This window comes from Octodon degus, unplaced genomic scaffold, assembly GCF_000260255.1.
Source record: "Octodon degus isolate 3935 unplaced genomic scaffold, OctDeg1.0 scaffold00014, whole genome shotgun sequence".
In the NCBI taxonomy this organism is placed as follows: Eukaryota; Metazoa; Chordata; class Mammalia; order Rodentia; family Octodontidae; genus Octodon; species Octodon degus.
In genome coordinates this window covers 79,577-86,312 of record NW_004524590.1, presented here as the reverse complement: position 1 = coordinate 86,312, position 6,736 = coordinate 79,577, and the positions used below count along the sequence as shown (strand labels likewise).

The following is a 6,736-nucleotide window of genomic DNA, read 5'->3' as shown; positions in this document are numbered from 1 at the left end:
AATCTTAGGATACTTGATTGACCTTATCAGAAACAAAAGTTACATTTTTTGCTATATTGATCTTGCTTTATTTTGGTCTTAACCATCCAGCAGAATAGTATAAAAATAAGGTATATAAAGTAAAGTCATATTAATATGATGAGCTGTAAAAGGCTCAAGTCAATAACTTCTGAGGATAATCCACTATTATTATAGACTGTTTGACAGAGTTGGGTTGTTTACCTGAATTCAAACACCTATAGTATTTAGATGTGAATAGAATATTCAACTCTGACAGGACTAAACAAAAAAAAATGGGATACAAAAGAAAGATAATTTTGTATTTATATATACAAAATATTTATGATAGATATACAGCTACTTTCGCTTATTTCAATGAGAAGAAAAAGGTGTACCAATGGTGTTTGGACAGGATAGCCTGTCTGCTTCTTGTACTGTGGATAACCACTGAGAAGATAACAATGTACAATGTATTGGTTATCAAAACTGTCCTATTAATCAGCTTTCAAACTATCTCATTCATATTTATTTCTCAATAAAATTAAAAATATATAATGAACAGAAAAAATAAATAAATAAATAAATAAAAATTTAAATTTCTGTAACGTGTTTCTGAGAATCATTACATAAGTTCAACTGTATGTTGGCACATGATTGCTGATCAATAGGTATTTGTTGAAAGAATGTCTAAATTTTGGAGAGATCTGCTTCTGCCTCCTAATGCAGCTCCTAGGGCCCCAGATAATGCCTGAGCCTCTCCAGGTCTGTCTGAGGCCACTCTCTTCACATCCATTTTCCAGTAGAAAGCATCTAATTAAGAAGCAAATTAGAATAACTACAAGCCTGTCATGAATAACATGTAATGAGACATTGGAGCTCTAGTAATTTGCTAAGAGCAGTACCTCAGCTAATTAGGAAGTAAAGTGCTCGCCAGACTTGGCGCTGGCCGCAGAGCATCGCCTTCTTTGTTCAGAGTGGGCAGTGCGGGAAGGCATTGCAGTCAGCCGCACCCAACCTTTTATCAAGGACCAGCACCAAGGGGCCGAGGCTGAGGGACAGGTCAAGGAGATGAGTACCTGAACAAGGCCGGCCCTGTGCTGGAGCACCCATAGAAGATCCCACGTAATCGCACGGTGACCTTGAAGGTACATGTACTGACTCTGTTTACACTTGAAGAATCTGGTTCATAGAGAGACTTAGATAGTGAAAGGAGGGGCTGGTATGAATGATCTAAACCTGCCTGGTGATTTCTGCTCTCCAATACCTCCCTGGAAATCATGAAGCAATGAGAAATTGCTAAAGGTGAACTCCTGCCCCTGTTTGGTTTCCTTCCTAAGAATGTGAATTAATTGGGACACACGGTTTTTTCCTCCTGCGGTTTGACTGTTCTGATAGAGAAGCTAGCTGTGATGGGCCTGGTGGGATTTCCTCTTTATTTTATTTTATTTTATTTTATTTTATTTTATTGAGAAACAAATATCAATGAGACAGTTTCAAAACTGATTAACACTTTCAATAATGCATTGTACATTGTTATCTTCTTAGTGGTAATCCATAGTACAAGATGCAGACAGGATATTCTGTCCAACACTATTAGTACAAATCTTTCTTCTCACTGAATTAAGTGAGAGTAGCTATATATCTATCCTAACTATTCTGCATATATAGATACAAAATTGGCCTTCCTTTGTATCATCCTTTTTTGTTTAGTCCTGTCAGAGATGGGTATTCCATTGACATCTAAATACTATAGGTGCTTGAATTCAGCAAAACAATCCAACACAGTCTAGCAGTCCACAGTGGTAGTGGGTTATCCATAGAAGTTGTTTTTTTTTTTTTTTGGAGGATGGAAATTCTGTGTATTTTCAAATGGAAATTACAGCACCCACTAAATGCTAACAGCCATGGCACCACAATACACTCTGTGAAGTACCTAAAACATTAATAATGGAAACACAAAACTGTGAGGCGAGCCTACTCTTCCAAAAATCTTTGAAGCCAGAGACTTAAACAATTAAGGCACTTGAAAACAGTAGGTGTATGTACAAAGTGCAAGTAAAACAAACTTTAGCTGAGTAACAGTACCAGCAACTAACAAAAGAAAGTAACTCTTCATTTTGAGAACCTTTAATAACATCACCTAAATACAAGGAGCTTTGCTTTATGAAATGAACCAAAGCTGTGTCACTTCCTACTATAAAATACTGAAAACTGCTAAACTTTGCTACAAAAGGGGGGTATGATCTAGAAAACCAAAAGCCTATTTTAAACTAATTCAGGCCTCTGAACTAATCCAATGTGTCAAAAGGATTAACCATCCTAAAACTAAAAAAATTAGGGCTTTGTGAGAAATGACAGAAATGAAAGTATCCATGCCTGTTATTCTGTGGGAGTTGAAATCAAGAAGGGAAAAGTAGAAAGAACAAAACACTGTCTATTCAGGACAATCATTTATGTGCAGTAACCAGATCAAAACTCAGTGATTTGTTTTTCTGGAAAAAAAAGGTTTCATTTTGTCATTCAGGCTGGTCCCAAACTCAAGGAGAGCCTCCTGCTTCAGCATCCCAAACACCAGACATGCATTACCATGCCTGGCTTAAAACCCATAGGTTCTGATTACACTAGTCACATTTGCTCTGAAAACTTAAACGATTGTCTCATTCAAAGAATAAATGATTTTAAAACTTACTTCCTTATAGCCTCAAAAAAGTTACCTTCTAGGAAAGCTTGGGAGAAATCTTTTCCAGGTATTATAGTGTTAGTATAGTTTTCAATACAATGGTAAAGATACCTAATTAGTTGTATCTCTCTTCAACAGCCCTAAAATAAATGTTGGGAGGTTCAAAACATGAAGGCTTTCAATCTTGTAGCTTAACTTACTCAGCTATGAAGATGTTTTTAATTAAATATTAACAGTATGATATTTAAAGACAGGTTTACTACTGCTCACTTCAACAGTTTATCCTCAGAACCTTTACCTTCTTTAACATAAAAGAACAAATCATAAACATTTTAAAATACAGCCTAAGGCATTGTTCTTTATGTTCTCAATGATATAAGGTGCTTTACAAGTATGAACAATAACCTGTTATACATTAATGGTTTGTATCCTTTCGATTCATTTCTTTAAGTTTGGAATGTAATTCCCTATGTGGCAACTTGTTTCTAATGTAGAAAAAAGTAAAATTGAGCAAAACATTTTATTCTAAGGACACAGCTTAGTACTACTAAATAGATTAATTCCATTTCTGAAATGCTAGTCAAAAATCTACCCAAGTGATGCTAGTTTGGCACACTTCTCAATTCTGGCCACTAAGTAACATCTTGAGTTAGGATGAAAATAATGCAGTTTTCAGGCTTTATGATGACTAAATTTAATCTGCCAAGAGTCAAGAGGTTGTCTGCACAGGATAACATTTTCCATCACTTACAGAAAGTTATATTTGGCATGTCAAGAAAAGAAACCTATTCCCACAGCAGCAGCCATTTAAAATAAAACAAGACAGCCCCAAGGATTCATGCAGACTATTTTATAAATATTCTTTTGAGCAAAATGGTTTAACTGATTTTTCTTCAGGGACAATACTCCAAAATATCCTATGCATGCTTTGCAAATTTAAAGATCCTAGAATAGGATCTTCCATGTGAGACTTCTTAAAATATAGTATTTTGGTTTCAGTGAGTTACACAAATGAATTACCAGTCCTCATTAATTTAATATGTCCATTTATAGAGTATGGTAATTTTGTTATTTAGATTTGCAGAATTTATAGAGAAAGAAAATTACAACCTGTACACCCAAAATAAAGACAGTTCCTCCAATGAAACTGGCTGCATCAAAGGTGGACTTCCGCCCAGGTCCTAAAGTTGGAGTCACAGTGGTATTTGCCACACCTGTTGCACTGGTTGGCACTGGAGCAGTAGTAGTAGGCACAGAACACAAGGCAGTGTTGTTCACCGTGCTGCAATCACTAACTGTTGCATTATCAGAACAGTAGCTCTTATTTGCTTCTTTACATTCTATCCAATAGCAAGTACTAGGAATACTTGAATTAACACAGGGAGAACAGCTTTTGCGGTGTCCACAAGTTTCTAGCGCTGGGGCAGTGGTCGGCGCAGCGGGCATTGCAGTCATGGAGACTATCTTGGTGGGCACCAAAGTCGTGTTCACCGGTTCGGCTGCGGTCGCGGTGAAGTTGGAGTTCACAGAGGGGACAACCTGCAGGCAGAGAGCAGCCAGGCAGGTGATGGCCTAAAGGAACTGGTTGGAGGGCCCCGACATCGTGTCCTCTGAGTTGGCATCCAGGGGAAAGCTGCCCCACAGAAGTTGTTGACTTGAGACTTTCACAGCTCAGCATATTAAAATGGCTTTACTTTTTATACCTCATTTCTATATTTTTCTGCTGGATGGTTAAGACCAAGATAAAGCAAGACCTATATAATAAGAAATGTAACTTTTGTATCTGATAAGGTTAGGCACGTATCCTCAGGATTTATCCTGTAGCCCTGTACTGCAGTTTGCAGATCCTTTGTCAGTGTCAGTCTTGTGGATACAATTTCCTCATTTTGAAGAGTGGCAGACAAATGCAGATAAATTTCATTTCAGCCACAGAAGACTCTTCCTGGGCAAACTGGGGTGAAATACCTTTGATGAAGATGGCACAGAGACCAGCTCTCACAGGTAAGCAGTGTGGCAGTCTTCAGGAGTCCATACAACAGAAAAAGCTGGAAAAGCACAACTTTTCTTGATCCTATCAGACAGAGGCCCCAGGGCAAACTTACATCTTAGGATCTGTAGGTTAAAACCTAGTAAGATACAATCCCACAGAGGGACCACATTTTATAGAGCCATAAACAGATATTCCTCACTTCTAATTTTGATGAATTGCTGGAGGCCAACTATGGATCAATAGAGCAGTAAGAGAATTTCTGGATTCTTGACCTGTAGCCATAGGATGGGAACCCTGACTTTCTCTCTGGCAGCCTCCACCAGGTACTTTGGTGAGGTTCCAGGAAACAATTGTCATAGCCATGGCAAGTAAGGGATGGGAAGCCACTGTGAGTGCCCCAAGCCCCAGTGGCTTTCTGCAACACAGCTGCCAGAGGAATGACTCCTGGAAAGTAACACTGAAGTTCTATTCCAGCATAGAATTGTGAGGTGGGACAGCCCACCTCATGCACACCAGTTTTTTTTTTTTTTATCTTGCCTAAGGAAAAATAATTAAATCAGTAAGTGACAGCATTCAAGTGACATATATTGAAATCAGAAGAGAGACACTTATAAAGGCTGCATTCATAAGAAACAGTCCAACTCAGAGACAGGGACTTAATCTAAAGATATATTGCATTCCTGCCCTACCTACCATTACATAAGGGACTTCCCAACCTACTCTTTAGCAGTGGACATATATTTTTAAACAATGTGCTGTAAGGTGACTTTCATTTGTGCAAACATCATGGAGTGTACTTAACACAAATCAAGAGGGTAATGACATCTCCAGGTGATGAAATCTTGTAGGACCACCCTCTTGCTTCTGGGCTGCCACCGACCAAAGCATCATTCTCCACATGACCATATTACAATTCATTATGGCTGAAAGAACTGCAGAACACAAACTATCTCTGAGAAATCAAGAAAAGAGAAGCCTCTGAGACAAGAAAAGAGATGTAAACAGAAACTGGAAGGATTTATAAACTCTGGTAGTACAGTCACAACAAACTTGAAATGTGTCTGAATTCCAGCCAGACTAACACACATCTTTCCAGGTATCCCAGTTCCTGTAACCTGAGAAAAACAAGCCTAGCTTTCAACAAAAACTATAAAGGTCCGGTCAGGGGCAAGAAAAAGTGTCCAATGAGACTGAATCCTGACTAGAACCAGGCTCTCAAAACAGAGCTGCTGAAACTATCACATAGGTCCTGAAATGATTATAGCAAGTACAGTAAAGGAGCTTAAGACAAAACACTGCACAGTATGCAAGAATAGATCTGTGGTACTTGCAAGAAGCAGCAAAGCAAAGCAATCAGTAAGAACTGTTAAATAAGATTAAGATATACTGTAGTGAGAATAAAGATGCCTTCCAGGAGCTCTTTAACAAACATGACAGTCAAGAGAGAATCATAAATTTGAAGACAGGTCAGTAGAAACCTCTTCTGTTAAACACAAAGGGAGGAAACAAGAAACACAACAGAACATCTAAGACCTGTGGGGTGATTCCAAACTGTGTAACATGTGCACACCAGAAGAGGAGGAGAGAAGAAAGAGAAAGCAGAGCAGAAGAAATGTTTAAGATATTAATGGCCAAGAACTTTTAAAAAATACTGAAATATATTTAAAAATTGAGACTTAGGCAATTATATTCAGAAAACCTCAGGTAGAGATTTTAAAAAATACAATCATAGCTAGGTAATGCTCAAACAGAAAAGAAGACTAAATATTGAAGTAAGCTAGAGAGGGAAAACTTTTACTTATTAAGTAAGCATTAGAGCATACTACTTGTTTTTTAAAATCCTAGAGAAACAGAATTGTGAAAAAAAAATCACTCCAGAAAGAATGGTTATTATTAAGATATAAAGCAACCATAAAGCTGGACAAGAATGTGTTTTCATTCTTGATGAGATTATAAACTGTACAACCACTACAGAAATCAGAATAAAAATTTTCAAAAAGCCAAAAATACAAATTGCATTTGACCCAGCTATTTCCCTTCCTGGGTATGTTCTTGAAAGAGTGAAA

At 37.6% G+C, this 6,736-nt stretch overlaps 1 pseudogene; it reads right to left on the bottom strand.

Annotated features, from left to right (window-relative positions):
- Positions 1 to 3,727: 3,727 nt before the first annotated feature.
- On the bottom strand, positions 3,728 to 4,135 carry LOC111815296 (annotated as a pseudogene).
- Between the last annotated feature and the right edge of the window lie 2,601 nt (positions 4,136 to 6,736).